This window comes from Lycorma delicatula, chromosome 12, assembly GCF_047948215.1.
Source record: "Lycorma delicatula isolate Av1 chromosome 12, ASM4794821v1, whole genome shotgun sequence".
Classification (NCBI taxonomy): domain Eukaryota; kingdom Metazoa; phylum Arthropoda; class Insecta; order Hemiptera; family Fulgoridae; genus Lycorma; species Lycorma delicatula.
The window spans coordinates 27,016,243-27,033,893 of record NC_134466.1 but is presented as its reverse complement, the minus strand read 5'-3'; the positions used below and the strand labels follow the sequence as shown (position 1 = coordinate 27,033,893).

The window sequence follows — 17,651 nt, the reverse complement described above, 5'->3', positions numbered from 1 at the left end:
GTATAATTTGTTTTAATATCGTGAAGAAAAAATTATATTTTTGTATAATATTTAATTGCAATATAATTGGAATAAAGTATTCTTCTATTAAAGAACATTAATTTTTTTTAAATTTAATCTCACGCTTTGTCCTCCTCAAACAAAAATCATTTACTAGTTTTATTTTAATAAAATAAATTTTCCTTTACTTGGCCCTCCGGACGGGTTGCCCTGGCGGGCGGCATCCGGAATAGTATTATTAGATCTCCAAACTTAACCCACCGGGTTAGTGGTTAACGCGTCTTCCAAAATCAGCTGATTTGCAAGTCGAGAATTCCGGTATTCAAGTCCTAGTAAAGGAAGTTACTTTTATACGGATTTGAATACTAGATCGTGGATACCGGTGTTCTTTAGCGGTTGGGTTTCAATTAATCATACATCTCTCAGAAATGGTCGAACTGAGACTGTACAAGACTACACTTCATTTACACACATACATATCATCCTCTCAACTAATACCTGAACGGTAATTCCGGAGGCTAAACAGGAAAGGTGTCCAAAATTGTTTACCTCTTACATAAAAATCTTCCTCTTTTTTAATGATGAAAACCGAAAAAAGGACACCTTTCCTCATTAAGAAACAAATTTTAGGGTGGGTTACCATCATCGTGCTTTGTAAAACCAAAATAACTTTAAAACAAAATATCCGCTTGAACTTTTAAACTCTTCTCTTCAATAAACAAAAAAATCACTGTTCCACTTCTCAATATAGACCTGTCCAAAATTTACCTAAACACAACATTTTTCACTCGTTTATATCTACGCTCTGGAGACGATTTCACTTTCACACCACTCCACGCTTTTACTCTTGATAACGCAACAAACAACTTCCCTTAACCCAAAAACTTCTCTTTTCAAATCGATACTAACCAATTCAAAAATTTACGTTTGAGATTTATTAATCGTCATATAAAAAGTTAATTACACAGGAAACTGCAGTGTCGTTAAGCTTGCCAAAGTGCAAGCCAAAATCATACTGCAGTCTCTATTTGGAAATTTATTTAGAAATCAATAAATCCCTAAGGAGGATATATAGAATTTAAAATTATTCTATTTTTATTATTGTTTACCATTTGAACTGACCCACGAGTTTTGCCTATATGTATGTTTAAATTTTCCTACAAGGCCAAAAATAAAAATATCATATAACGATTCTAAATGGATAATCGATAGTATTTTTAGTATCGATTTATTTTTATCGAAAATAGTTGTTTTAACATCTGCTACGATACTGCATGAATGAATTACGGTAATAAAATTTATTTTATAATTATTATTACTGTTCTTATTTATTATTAAAAACATTCAAGAAAAAAAAAATCTTATGATTTTTTACGAACAGTATGTTCAATCATGTTCTTTCTTATTGCTCTTATTTGTTGGTGTTGCTTCTTCTTACTTATTGTTTATAAACATTTAAAATTAAATCATATGGTTGTTTGACGGACTAAGTTTTTATTTCGGCTAAGGAGAAAGGACATACGCACGCGCGCGCAAACAAATGCTCTTTAGTAGGATATGATTACTACCAAGGAAAATGATTAAGCAAATAATAATATATCTGAAAGAGATTTTGTTGATATCATGTTTCCATTAACAAATAATTATTTGTAGGTACAATATATTTAATATTATTATATCTATATTAATCGATTAATATCGATGCGAGTATTATGTAATAAAAAGATTTTAATATAAATCCACAAATTATGTTGTAGGTCTACGCATTGAGTACAAGTAATATTAATAGATTTTGTATTATACAGAATTTAGGCGGCTTATCCGTAACTTCTTTAATATTAAAGTTGAAAAGTTTAAAAATGAAATATACTGGTGGCCTAAAAGCCTAGGCGATTTGAAGATTAATAAAGTTTCTTAAAAGTTAAATAAGTTGAAGTTTGTTTCGTTAACGATGATAGGTTGTTTTCAGAGCTGAAAGTTACGTCTTTCTCGATCTAAAATCTCTCTATCTCTTTCGCTGTTTCTCCCGTCACTGTCTTTCACGATCGTTCTCTCTCTCTCCGTCAGATACTCTATCTCTTTTCTTTAGTCGTATAGCCCGGTCGCCATGGTTACTATCTCTATTCTGCAGATATCTTTCCCCTCCTCTACGATCAATCTTAACATAGTTCGCCTCCTCTCCCGTACCTTCCCCTCTCCTATTTTACCAAGTTCCCCTGACAACCTCTTGCAATATCAACCGTTATCCCGCCACCCGCTTCCCCCGGCGTCGCAACCGTCAATCCATCTGATCGCTAACCTCCTCCCTCGCCTAACTTCATCCTCTTCTAAAAAATAAAATAAAAATAAATAAATAAAATAAAGAAAAATAATCTTCGCTTTTGTCTCTACGTTTTATACTTCTATTTATCTTTATCTCATTTTCTTCTTATCCGTCCCCCTACTACTTCCAGTTGTACTAATATTGTTAACTTAAATCTTATTTCTATTGAGCAAATACACGGTTAATTATCCGACCTTTCAGCAAATTACAGCGGAGTGTTAAAATCATAACATCCAATTTAAGCTTTTAAAGCCTAGAAAATAATTACCGATATGCAATATTCTCAAACAATGAAAACACTACATTCCACCTTGTGTAATACTGGTACTTTTCAACATTAAATATGCATTGTGTAATAAAGCTTGATTCTATTAATTAATGATTCTAAACGGATCTCGAATTAGTCGATTTAAATGCAACATTTTGCATTAACGGAAAAATAAGATGCATTTCGTGGTATTCAACTCGAAAATATAAATACGATCTTGAAATGCAATTTTTACTTTCCCATCTAGATAACGATGTAGCAGACTGTAGGTCTAGGTGGTAAAATACTGTAATAAATCCAATTTGGACATATGTGGTTTTCACCGGATCTTCTCGTTTTGACACCTACGGAACCCAAAAAACCGGATGGAAATTTTCCGGATGTTAATACTCGTATGTACGCGTCCGTGTTCACTGTTGACCTCTAAATCACCTTATATTTCCAGAACTACTGAACCGATTTTGACCAAACTTGTTTAGATCACTTCTATATATGGGGAATTGATGTCGTTAAGTGTTCAATTTGAAAGGTCAAAAGGGTGAGGCTGTAGAGCAAGGTCACCCTTAGTATCTCCAGATTTCGCCTAATTAAAGTCAAATTTTTGTTACGCACATTTTTAAGAATTAAAAAATAACAATATGTGCAAAAATTTTTTTTGCAAAATCACACCGCCACCCCAAAAAAATGCTGTTATACTATGTTGTGACGTCACAGGTAAGCGGTAGAATTAACTAAAATCAATTCTTTATTTTCTTTCCGCGGGAGAAGGAAAAATCTGTTGTTAGACGCCCAGCAGCCCGTACTACTGAGTGTGTGAGGTTTTCCGCCAAAAGCTCACTAACCCCCCCCCCCTAAAAACATCATGCCCCGGTACCCGCCATGAAGGTATTTTATATATATATATATGAAGGTATTATATCTGGGACATGCTGCTGTCATTACGGGACAAAGTAACGGGCCCGCAAAAGGACCGGGTAAGCGTAGACCTTAAGGAGTCCCTCATGCCTCATCAACGAATGAACGACAACCCGCAAGTACGGACTGCCACCGGTTCGGCGTAAAATGAATAATATTTAAAGTGTAAAAAAGTAACTCTGTCTGGCCGGATCTCGCAACTTGATCCCCCGGTCGACTCTGTACCTGGTGTGTTAAAGCCTCGCGACTATACCAATCTGCCAAAAGTACAAGCGAAATTTTTTCGCGAAAGAATTTCAGATTTCAACAGAAATATACATTTTGACAACCCGTGAATCCGCTTTGATTAGTTTCGGCGTGACGTCTGTATCTCGTATAACTCAAAATAATTAGTCGTAGGATGTTGAAATTTTGGATTTAACATCTAGTTGTAACATCTAGCTGTGCACCTCGACTCCCGGGGGGTGCGGTCGCGCTTCGACGGGGGCACTTTGTGAGCAAACGACACCGTCGGCGGGGCGTCTCTGGGTGCCGCTTCGGTGGTATGCAGCGACGTTTCGGCGGCGGTTACGAAAGATGGTGAATGTCACGCGGGACTCCGCGATGGAGCTGTGTGGGAGAAGGCGTTAATTATCCTCTCCCGGGCAGACCAGAGCGGAGTCAGTTAAGAAACTCATTTCGAGTATTAAGCGAGGTTCTTAAGGGAACTAGGACTAAATTTCGCTGTGTTACTTTTAGTGGGAAAGTTTTGTTATAGAGGCTGATAGCTCGGATCTAAGACACTCAGTAAATTGGCTCTTTAATAGTTAGGGCTAGGCGCGGGGTCTTCATTCCGCGGTTAGGCTTCTAGCTTTGTTCCTGAGGGCGACGTGGTAGCTGCAGGTGTCCGTTGTCTGCATTCAGAAGGCATAAACTTAAAACTACTATCGGGGTGAATTTTACCGATGCAGATGCCCCGAGGGACATCTGCATCGGTGGCATATCTGCCGGGCCTGAACTGAAAGCTGTGGTGCGCAATCAGTTTGAGGGTGAGAATATGTACTCCGTTAAGACGCTACTGGCTATGAACGGAGGGGGTGGTGTAGCGACCGGACACGCTACGAGGCGGGATCTTCTCCCCTCGGGGGGGAATCGAGATGAACACCTCGAATGATTTTGATCGCAATCTACTGGACCAAAAGTGTACACAAAAGCCCAAAATCCAAACGATTTGGATTTTTGATTTTTTCTTACCTTTAGTAATAAGCCCTCATCGAGAGCTTTTCAACTATACATCATAAGTGGTACTTATTTTCATCGGTTCCAGAGTTATAGCCACATAACATTTTAATTAATAAAATTTTTGGATCTTTTAAGGGGAAAGCACATCGGTTCAAATTCGACTTTTTTAAAATTAAAATATGATGATTTATTAATAATTATTAACCTCTGATTGTAAAAAAAAAAATACAATAAATAATAATTCAATAATAGCAATAAAAAAAAATATCACAAGTTATTAATGAAATAAAGTTTTATTTAGTTTTCATTTAAAAAAAATATTCGTATATGTAATTTAAAAAGCGTACGAGCAAGTCATGTGGTGTCCACAAAATCAGATTTTTTTAATTTATTGACACTACTTCGAGAATATTTCCATAAAAATTAATTTTATCCGAATGTTTCTCCTAGAGTACGGGAAGAATTTTTCATTTTTCACGAACAGAAAACAATATTCCAACTATTAGTTGAAAGTTGAACAAGTTAACTTTCATTAAGTCTTCCAGAAGTGTAGAAATAATTTTTTTTTTGTAATTATTTACTTAATATGTATCATAAAATTAGAAATAATAATTTTTTCATTAAAAAGTAAAAAAAAAGAATTCATAACTTTGGTTATTGATTTTCAATAAAAATGAATTATTTCATCATAAAAATACAAATAGAGTTTAAAATGGTCGCATTATGCAATTCATTGCCGAAAATTTTGTTGTTAATAAAGTCATATAAATACATCGACTGATATTCGGTATATTTTGCTTAAGAGAGAATTTCAGAATACATTTCGTTTTTTTATACGTTCATAAAAATGTTAAAAATATTTTTTTTTTTTTTAGGGAGTGAGTATGACGTCAATATACGATGGATGCAAAATCCTTATCAGAAGATTAAGCGTATACGAAAAGTCATTGCGGCTGTATTTTAAAAGATAAAGATGATTGCTATTCATTCAAACCCCTTATCAGCTTATCACAGTTATATTTATGTGCGCGCGTGAGTTTGTGTGTGTGTATGTGCGTGTGTGTGTAAGTTTGCACGTGTACAGGCGTATATAAGCCAAACGGAGTGTGTCTCGTATCAAGTCACTGAATATTATCCGATTAGCTTTTTAGAACCCGACCGAAGCCTCCGACAACCGCCGCTGCCGCTGCCGCGCCTTCCCCTAAACCATCGCCTATTTCTCATTCTGAACCGCTCTGGCTCACGATCCCCCTTTAAACTACCCTTAATTGTGACCAAATCCCACCCTCTTGACTTCTGATCCGCCCTTGACAGTTTACGTATTGCACTGATTTGCGATTTTGCTTGTTTATTCTTTTGTCATCATATCGATTCCGATTTTTATGCGCGCACCGCACGTACGTATAAAAAAATAATCTTTTTAAATTTTATTAACGTTAATATTATTTCAGTCTCCTAATTTACTTAATTTCTGATTTAATTAAACATTTATACCTAGTTTTATTAAGTTAAAGAAATACGAAGTAATTTTAACAGACACCAAAATTACGTTCTCAATTAGAACTGAATGTTTTTAAACACTAATTCTCGACCGGATGCTGGGTTTTAATCATTTCTTTATTATATACATACACTAGCAAATCCGGCAATGCTTCGCTATTGCTAGATTTGAATATATATATATTATATATATATAGATTAAATGAACACAATTTTGTGTTTGATAAAACATTAAAAAAACTGAACATTACGGAACTTCACAAAATTTAACCTTTCATTTAATAAAAGTCAGAATGTAGATAAATCCAATTGGCAAAAAAACAGCACTACCTATCGGATTTAATTCAAACTAAACACAGTAGTCTATTTAAAATACCCTAACTTTCTTTCTATTGGTCAGATCGAGGATTTCAATAGCTTTAAACCTTCTCCGGACAACGAGGACAATTTTGCAAAAACCCACGCGTAAATCGGTTCAGACGTTTTTTAGTCTATAGTGGACACACATACGAACATTGCCTTCTATATATATATATATATATATATAGTATATATAGAAGACAATATGAAACAAATATATTTGTTTCATATTCTGAATACGAAACAAATCGAACCATAAATGCAATTTCTCCAAATATCTCTACCCCAAGCTCCATCTATCGGGTCCGTTTTTCGCAGAAATATTTCTATCCGTGTAAGCAAATCATATTCTGAATATGAGTCAAATCGACTCATAAATACAATTTTTCGAAATATCTCGACCCCAGGCGCCACCTAGCGAGTCTAAACTAATTCAGAAATTTTTTCGGACGTGCGCAAAACTCACCAAAGTTTCATCGCAATCAGATGAATGGTATAAGAATGCATAGTAACAAACATCAGTGTTTCTCCGTATTAAGCATTACGAAGTATTTCGAAAAAATATTTCCATAATACTAGATTTTTTTTTGTACGTATCAGTAAACGTTTTATATAATAAAAGTCGGAAAAATATTGCTAAACTTTTCCGGAGCTGTCCCTTACGTCAAAAAAGATTTTAAAATGAAAATAATACAATAAAATTAAGTGTTAACTAAAATTTATATAATTGTAAATAAAAATTATTTGGCTTGAACAAATGCAACAATCAATTAATATATAGTGTCATGAAGTTAATAAATCTGTTAAAATAAAATAAATAAAAAATCTGATGTGGACACCACATGACTTCCTTGTACGCCTATTTAATTACATATACAAATATTTTGCTGCATTTCATTTAAACTTATTTCATTTTAAAATAACATACGATCCTCCATTTCATTAATAAAGTGGACAGTTCCACAATTGCATTGTGGTGGACGTGGTGTCCACCACAATGCAATGTGGTATTGCATCACATTTTTTGTGATGTCCGTATCAGCATTTTATATTAGTTAATATATTAATTTTGTTTCACGTCGCTCATGTGGTGTAAGTGAGAACGTGTCGGATCCGTAACCATGCACACATCGATTCGAATCCGCCCACATATATATACAAAAAAAAAATTTTTTTTAACTTTAATATAGTGATTTAATAATAATTATTAACCTATGTATAAATTTTTGAATTAAAATGAAAAGTACATCAAATTTTATTTCACCAGTAACTTCTGATTTTTTTTTTTAATCGGAGGTTAATAATTATTAATAAATCAATATATTTAAATTTAAAAAAAAGTAAGGAAATGAAGTCGGATTCGAACAGACATGCCTTCCTCTTGTAAGACCCAAATATTTCATTAATATTTTGTTTGGTTATAACTCTGGAACCGATGAAAATAAGTACCGCTTATGATATATCGTTGTAAAGCACTTAATAAGGGCTTATTACTGCAGTAAAAAAGTCTAAAGTTTTTAGATTTTGGGCTTTTTGGACACTTTTAGTCTAGTCGACTGCAATCAAAAGGGGAGGTGCACGAATAGATGTTACAACAGTCCTAAATCCAAAATTTTAACTTCCTATGATTAATCGTTTTTGAGCTATACGTGATGCATACGTACAGTCACGCCGAAACTAGTCAAAATGGATTCAGGGATGGTCATAATGAATATTTCCGTTGAAAACTGAAAACAGTAATTTTTAGCAATTACAATATATCCGTTACTTCGTACAAGGAAGTAAAAATTATATTTACATATTGTTCAAGATTTATTTATTTATTTATGTATACCAGGTTACAGAGTAACAGCACAGTGTCATAATGTCTACGCTGCAGAGAAGCCAGGCATCTGGGTTTCATTACCTGAAACCCAACCGACAAAGAACACCAATATCCAAAGTCTAGCATTCAAATCCGTATAAAAGCAACTGCCGTTACAAGAACCCGAACTTAGAACTCTCGACTTCGAAAATCAGCTGATTTGGAATGACGAGTCTTCCAGCTAGATTAATTTGTCCCGTATGCGTTCGTGTACCATTCATCCGATTGCGATGAAACTTTGGTGAATTGTTGTGCGCAGGCCCGTGAGTGTTTTTGAATTAGTTTGGACCCGTTAGGTGGCGTTGGGGTCGAGATATTTCGAAAAATTGTGTTTATGGTACGATTTGACTCTTATTTCTTTCACGGAAAGAAATACCTCTGCAGTAAATGGTCCCGCTAGATGGCGCTGGGGTCGAGTTATTTGGAAAAATTGCATTTACGGTTCAATTTGGCTTATATTCAGAAATATATTAGTTACGTAAAAATAAATATTTTGGCGAAAAATCGACTAGCTAGGTGGCGCTGATATCTAGAAAGATTTTATCACGTAATAATTATCTGAGGAAGTCTATATTGACGTAGACAACGACAATCGATATTTACAACTACATTAAATTTAGTAAAAGACGTTTTAGGTTAGGCTAGACAGGAAGGGCAAGTGAAGGGAGCCTTCACTGGCTAAACATCCCTGATCGCGACGGGCAACGCAAGTAACCATATAGCACGGCCGAAGCCGCGACGGATCTGGTAGTACAACAATAAAAACCCCGTTTTTATAGGTCTGGCTGGCCAGATACAGGAACAGATTTAGTCCACAATAGCGTAAAAGATAAAAACCTTCTAAAAAAAATTTGATTCCGATTTGACAGTCTTGATCAAATGACGTTTTTATATTAATAAGTAACTTTTTTTTAAAATTATAAATGCATTTTGTTAACACAGACCATTTGAATGGGACTGAAAAAAACTGTTTTTGTTTGAAGGCCAATTGATGTAGAAAAAAAAGATGCAAAAAACTCCCATTGACTCCCAAGAAAAAAAAAAGAAAAAAGGTAAATATATAATTATTTTCGAGGAGGTGGTGAATACTAATTAAAATTTATTGGTAATTTATGATCTCTATAAAAACTTCCATCTTTTTTAAGAAAAATCTTTTGCTTAAGTACTCCAACAAAGATTTGAAATTTAATTTTTGTTGAAATTTAATACGTTATTTCCCCACGAAGACCAACATTGAACCTCTGTCTACCAAATTTGAAGAAAATCAGTCATAGCTAGAGCTTCTATAGAATCATATATCACTAGCCGAAAAACTGACCCACCGGATCGGTGTACTGGAAAAGTTTTCATCGCAAATTAGCTGTGTAACAGCTGATTTTCGAGGTTCGAATCCTAGTAATAGATAGTTAAAACTTTATACGGATTTAAATAACAGACAAAGGATGCCGGAGTATTTAGATGAATGGGGAGCGATTAACAAACCATACATCTAAGAAATAGTCGACATGAATCTATGCAAGACTACGCCTCATTTATATGTGATATAAAAAACACCAACATCTCAATAGGCCATGGAATTGCTTCTTGTTCGTAATGTTAAACATCGTTCATATTAGGAAAACAAAATAAAAATTAGGCTTTATAACCCCATATACGAATGACAATATTTTTAATGTTCTTAGTTACATCTTGTTTATTATAACATTTTAATGAGTGGTCTAAAAATGACTTTGATATTTAAACATGTTTTACTCAAAAATTTATTTGGAAACTTAAGGAAAAAATAATTTGCAATCACTCACACTGTTTAAGAGATGGGTAGTTTTTTTTTTTGTCTTCAGTCATTTGACTGGTTTGATGCAGCTCTCCAAGATTCCCTGTCTAGTGCTAGTCGTTTCATTTCAGTATACCCTCTACATCCTACATCCCTAACAATTTGTTTTACATATTCCAAACGTGGCCTGCCTACACAATTTTTCCCTTCTACCTGTCCTTCCAAAATTAAAGCGACTATTCCAGGATGCCTTAGTATGTGGCCTATAAGTCTGTCTCTTCTTTTAACTATATTTTTCCAAATGCTTCTTTCTTCATCTATTTGCCGCAATACCTCCTCATTTGTCACTTTATCCACCCATCTGATTTTTAACATTCTCCTATAGCACCACATTTCAAAAGCTTCTAACCTTTTCTTCTCAGATACTCCGATTGTCCAAGTTTCACTTCCATATAAAGCGACACTCCAAACATACACTTTCAAAAATCTTTTCCTGACATTTAAATTAATTTTTGATGTAAACAAATTATATTTCATACTGAAGGCTCGTTTAGCTTGTGCTATTCGGCATTTTATATCGCTCCTGCTTCGTCCATCTTTAGTAATTCTACTTCCCAAATAACAAAATTCTTCTACCTCCGTAATCTTTTCTCCTCCTATTTTCACATTCAGTGGTCCATCTTTGTTATTTCTACTACATTTCATTACTTTTGTTTTGTTCTTGTTTATTTTCACGCGATAGTTCTTGCGTAGGACTTCATCTATGCCGTTCATTGTTTCTTCTAAATCCTTTTTACTCTCGGCTAGAATTACTATATTATCAGCAAATCGTAGCATCTTTATCTTTTCACCTTGTACTGTTACTCCGAATCTAAATTGTTCTTTAACATCATTAACTGCTAGTTCCATGTAAAGATTAAAAAGTAACGGAGATAGAGAACATCCTTGTCGGACTCCCTTTCTTATTATGGCTTCTTTCTTATGTTCTTCAATTGCTACTGTTGCTGTTTGGTTCCTGTACATGTTAGCAATTGTTCTTCTATCTCTGTATTTGAACCCTAATTTTTTTAAAATGCTGAACATTTTATTCCAGTCTACGTTATCGAATGCCTTTTCTAGGTCTATAAACGCCAAGTATGTTGGTTTGTTTTTCTTTAATCTTCCTTCTACTATTAATCTGAGGCCTAAAATTGCTTCCCTTGTCCCTATACTTTTCCTGAAACCAAATTGGTCTTCTCCTAACACTTCCTCCACTCTCCTCTCAATTCTTCTGTATAGAATTCTTCTGTATAGAATAGATGGGTAGTAAACATCGTTTTCTGTAAGAGTTTTCTAATTTTTTTCTTTTTTGTTTCTTGCAAACTTCTTTTTATTCAAAGTTTTTTTTAAAGACAACAATGTATAAATTAATTAGAAAAAAAATACTAAATAAATAAATTTTATTATAAAAATTAAACCGTTTTTTTTAAATCCACATTAAGAGATATATCTAAAAAAAGTGATTCAAAAATCATTTCGATATCTAACGGTGTAAGACAGACGATTGTGTTAAATAAAGCTTTTTTTTCTTTAACCTCCAGGACCACGGTTAGGTATTGCTCCAGACGATGAGATGAATGACAATTGTTTCGTAGCGTGTAAAAATGCCATGCCTGACCGGGATTCGAACCCGGGACCACAGGATGAAAGGCTGAGACGCTACCACTTGCGCCAAAATATACTATTACGAGCAAAAAATCAGACCTAATTTTTTGCCCCTCCGCTGAAAAGCTTTCATACCTTAAATAAATAGTATTAATAATAAACAGAAAACAAATTGCTCAAAAACAATTTTCTTCCGATCTAAAAAATATAACAGTAGAAAGATTGCTGACAAACATTTCTTTTTAATATAGAAATGCGCTAATATAGGATAATTAAAGAGCGTGCGGGTCAATATTTTGTATATAGTATAATTTGTTTCATTAATTTTAATGTGTATATATATAAGTGTGTGAGAAAAGTTAATGAGACTGACTTTTTACTTACCAAAGTTTTAATTTTTTTCAAACAACAATATTATCCCCTTGAAGACACGTTTCAGTTTAGGGAAAAGAAAAAGTCACAAGGACTCAAATCAGGTGAATAGAAGGGTTAAGGAACTGTAGTAATGCGTTTTGAGGTCAAAAATTCCATGATGGAAATAGCCATGTGACACGGTGCATTGTCATGATGAAGCATCCACTTGTCTGCAATGCCTGGTCTCATGCGAATCACTCTTTTTCTGAGCCTTTCAAGAACGCCTTTGTAAAACATTTGGTTGACAGTATGCCCTGGAGGAACAAATTTTTTATGTACGATACCCCTACTGTCAAAAAAGCAAATCACCACGGTTTTGATCTTCCATTTGCTCATTCAACATTTTTTCGGTCGAGGAGATGACGCAGTGTGCCACTCTTTGCTTTACCGCTTTGTTTCAGGATCGTACTCAAATATCTAGGATTCGTCATCTGTGATCACACGACTGAAGAATTGTTGGTCAAGAAGATCAATCGTCTCAAGAAGATCGACGCACCCGTTTCTTCGCTTGTACTTATGTTCCCTTGTGAGGTTTTTCGGCACCAATTTCATACAAATTTTCGTCCAATTCATTCGTTCAATTTCATACAAATCGCATGTCCAAATCGTCTGTCAAAATTTGATGTACGGTGAAAGTTTATAAATTTAACCGTTCACTCATCATCCTTAAAGTTAAACGACGGTCTGATCTCACAAGAACCCTCATACGCTCAACGTTTTCGTCAGATTTTGAAGTCGAAGGTCTCCCTGAGAGTGTTTGATCTTCAACGTGTTCTCGGCCTTCCAAAAATTATTTGTGCTGGCGGAAAACTTGCGCTCTTGATAAGCAATATTCCCCGTAGGCTTGTTTCAACTTTTCAGAAGTCACGGATTCCCCAAGTTTAACACAAAACTTGATCGCACAACGTCGCTCTAAATTCCGATGCTCCATTTTCGTAACACACAACTTCACTGATTGCGCTGTCAAAAATAATGTGTCGGCTGAACAGAGTTGAAATTCTTAATGAGCATGTGGAAGGGATGAATAATCCGGTCTAGCACAGACCGGTAGACACGGCGTTGCCAGATCGCTCGCAGAATTACCAATCTCATTACTTTTTTCACATACCTCGTGTATATACATATATATATATATATATATATATATATATATATATATATATATATATATATATATATATATATACAGAGAGAGAGAGAGAGGAAGGAGTAAAATTCCGGGATTTGTTTGGGTTCCTATCTGATAGGAAACTATTTTTTATTTTCTTGTATTTAGTGAGGTATCGACGCATCATACAGTTGGTTATCACAAGCATTTTAATTTTTTTTAAATTTTGAAATTCAAAAATAGTTAAATAACGATCAAATAATTTTAATGCAAGGCAAATTTCATTTCTTCATTTACGAAATATACATTTACGATTTACGAATATGTAATGATTGTGACCTTTATCTTAGGCTTGTTCAGATCAGGTCTGAAGGGTGAACAAAAGTTTTGTAACAGGTCATTGTACAGCACGTACATTGCAGCAGTTCCATTGCGGTATTACGAAAGCTTTCTTTTTCCTGTTTAACCTCCGGTAAATTCCGTTTAGATAATTCTTCAGAGGATGAAGATATGTATGAGTGTAAATGAAGTGTAGTCTTGTACATTCTCAGTTCGACCGTTCCTGAGATGTGTGGTTAATTGAAACCCAACCACCAAAGAACACCGGTATCCACAATCTAGAATTCAAATCCGTGTAAAAATAACTGGCTTTACTAGGACTTGAACGCTGGAACTCTCGACTTCCAAATCAGCTGATTTGGGAAGACGCGTTCACCACTAGACCAACCCGGTGGGTTGGTATTACGAAGGCTGGTAGTTATTTTAATTACTCCGGTTTTTCTGTTTGTAAAATTCCAGGAAAGACTGGAGCCAAACAATAATCCGTCAAAACCACCCATACAGGTTCATCGAACTCTATAACACATTTTAAACGATTTACCTGCAATTCTGAGGATTGGCGCCGTTAAAGATATAAATTTTACTTGTTCTACCCCCAAAGGTAAAGTCAGTAGTCATAATTTTAGTTTAAAAATGCATTACTGTACCATACCATCGAATTCAGTTAAACAAACAGTATTGCGTTAAAGTGATCGATCAGATACCCACTAGCCAAACACAGTACAGTAATACTGTAGTCGCGTCAGTGAATCCGTTTTCATTTTAGTGTTTCTTGCTAAAAAAGCCTGTACCAGTATATTTAAAAAAAAAGTACTCTATTAACACCGGTTCATTTGTAAATAACGATGTCGGGCGTCAAAAGGAAACAACCGTCTGTGTGTGATAAAATCAAAATTATCCAAGAACTGGAACGAGGCCTATCAAATTCAGATATTCGCCAAAAACATGAACTTTCTTCATCCACAGAATATGGAAGATTCGCGAGAAACTTACGAGTGCTTTTGGAAAAAATCACACGCAAGCAAAAAATTTCAGGCCATGCGACTTAGATAAAGACGACTTAGATAGCGCCTTCTTATGATTTAAAGTGAAAAGAAGTAAAAATGTACCTTATCAGCGGTCCAGTTTTAAAAATGCAGACTGAAAAATTCGCTATAAATTTCGGCTACGCAGATTTCGTTTGTAGCAACGGATGATTAGGCTGTTTTAAAAACAGGCAACAGCCGATGACGACGTACACACTACAGAAATTCCGACTGATGAAGACATTATTGCTGAGGTAACTCAGGTGATGGCGAAGCTGAAACTGAAAATAAAGATGAATCTACTACTTTCCCAGTCGTATCAATGATTGAAGCCAAAGAATGTTTTAAAAAAATTAACGGAGTGTAGTGAGACTAATAATGTAAGTGATGAATTTGTGGAGTACTTGAATAAACTGCAAAACTGTTTTCATGATTACAGGTATAAGATTATTAAATAAACAAAAACAAAACGATTATTTTACGCCTAATCAGTTTGTATTCCCAATTAAATTTTGACGTATTCTGTTACAATAAAGAAAAAAGTAGATTAGAACGATTTTTTACATTTAATAAATACAGTTTCTACGTAAAAACGTGAGATGAAATTTTTGTGTGGTGTTCATTTGTTACTTTCCTCGATGATTTTGGTAAATTTTACTGCACACTAATTACTTTTTTTTTCTTTTTTGCTAATTCATTGAACGCTAACTAAAACTGTTAGCGTTAAAAGCAAACCGTATTAGCATTTAAAAATTGTATTACATCTAAATTTAATTTGTTAGTTTATAACATAAAACAGACGGATATTTTATTTTAAAACAGCTTTTTCTTAGTTATATTTTTTGTATTATAATCGGTAATGTCGGCGTAAACATTTACGGTTACGAGGTGGCAATTTGAATGCACCGAGCACTCGGCAGTAACGAGCATATTTGATCGGCCCCTTGAATCTCGTTATAACCAAGTTATACTGTATTTATGAAATAAATTATAATTGAATACTGCATTCTCACAGTTTTGATAACTTTACGAGTAGGTATGTGTGTGTGTGTATGTGTTTGTATATATATATATATATATATATATATATATATATATATATATATCATTAGTCATTTTAATCCTCCCCTAACTGGTCCAGCTAGTACAAAAATCAAGAATAGGGTTGGGGTAACATGTTATATACACCCTATACAAAATGACTCGGTGACTATAAAATAGGAATTAGAGGGTGAAATAGAATGGATTAGGGACATTTAAACTAGGAGGGTGCGATTTCTGCTCTCAATCCATCAGGTGAAGCGTCATATAGTCGCGTGCAAATGCGCGTGTCTACGTTGCTTATCATAATGATAAACAACTATTGTGACGTCATTTCATAACATCATGGATATTGGATACATTCAATAACTCGTGAAAAAAAATAAGAAAATTAAAAATGCTATTTACAAATAATTAAATTTTATGGTAATATATTACAGAATATGCTTTACAAGTTATTAAGTATCTGAATGACTTGGTTAAGTATAATTGTATACAAAAAAAAAGCCGGAAATTCGTCTTTTTTTCTTCAGTTCATCCATTTTAAGCTCTATTTGTATCTTTAAAATAAAATAATTCCTTTTTATTGAAAAACAACAACCAAAATTATGATTTTTTTTTCAATTTTTATGAACAAATATTTATTTCTAAATTTATGATGCATAAATAAATTTAAAAAAATCATTTCTATATTTGTGAACGAGTGAACAAAAGCTTAAATGGCGGGACTGTTGTTTTGTGTTCTTGAAAAATGAAAAAAAGGAAGATTTTTTTTTCATTTCGGGCGCTCCAATACTCAGAGAAAACGTTACGGTAATATTAATTTTTAAGAAAATATTCCCCAAGTGGTGATAATGATTTTCCTAAAACTGCTAACCTTTTATTTTAAATTGTTAAAAAAAAAGATAAACCATAATTTTACATAAATAAAGCTGTAAATTTTTAGTAAGGGGTGAACATTTTTGGCTTTTTTTTCAAGAAATACTTAAGAGTAAGGGCTATCAAAAAATTAAAATTTTTACATACAATATTAAACGCAATGGTTAATTTGCTAGAAGGATTTAAATTTAAAATAAATCTTTTACAATTTTTTTTAATTAAAAAAATATTTTTTGTTCCTACAGACCATTGGAGATGAATGGGCAAAATATTTTTATTGTATTTTGAAGATCTATTGATGAAGTAAATATAGATGCAAAACAATTCCATTAATGTCTTTTTTGAAGCAAGTTATAGCTAGAAAAATAAATAAAAGTCATTTTTAAATCATTTTAAAGGAGGCTTTAGGAAATGTTTTATTAAATAAAACGTTTCCGTAATTCGTGATTTTGATAAATAAACTTCAATCTTTGTAAGAAAAAGTGTTTGCTAAAGCGCTCCAGTAAAGATTTGAATTTTATTTCAACCAAAACAACTATACCCCCTTTATTCGATTTTTGCAAAAATTTAATATACTCCATTCCGCCGAAGGTTATACTATTTGAAGAAATCTGGGTCGTCCGTCTGACAAAACTAGATTTTTTGGACTTGGGAGCAACGGAATAAAAATTTTTTTACTCAGATTATATACAATTTATTCAAAAATCTTTTTTTGATGTGAAACATCTTTAAAATCGCACCGGAACATACGGGTACACATCAGAAATTTGTAGCGTAACGAAAAGGTTTTATATCGTCCTACCTTAATAAAACGTCTCTGAAACTATTAGTTTCAGTAAATTTGGTGTTATTTTATAACTCACATGATCAGCTTGCCGATTATTCGTCTGTTTGTGTTTAGAGTTTGTCGAGATAAATCGATATAAGTAATAATAAGAGTACTTTGGACGATATTTATGTGTAAAAAATTAAAGTG

General features: G+C 33.7%; 1 long non-coding RNA gene across 4 annotated transcripts in view; it reads right to left on the bottom strand.

Moving 5' to 3' along the window:
- LOC142333035 (uncharacterized) overlaps nt 1-17,651 on the bottom strand; it is a 127,239-nt gene that overhangs the window by 80,396 nt on the left and 29,192 nt on the right. The window contains exon 2 of one of the 4 annotated variants that reach the window (XR_012758497.1): nt 14,840-15,036. The exons of the other annotated variants lie outside the window; for them this stretch is intronic. This is a non-coding gene — a long non-coding RNA (uncharacterized LOC142333035). The remainder of the gene's footprint in view (nt 1-14,839; nt 15,037-17,651) is intronic. 4 annotated transcript variants of the gene reach the window in all.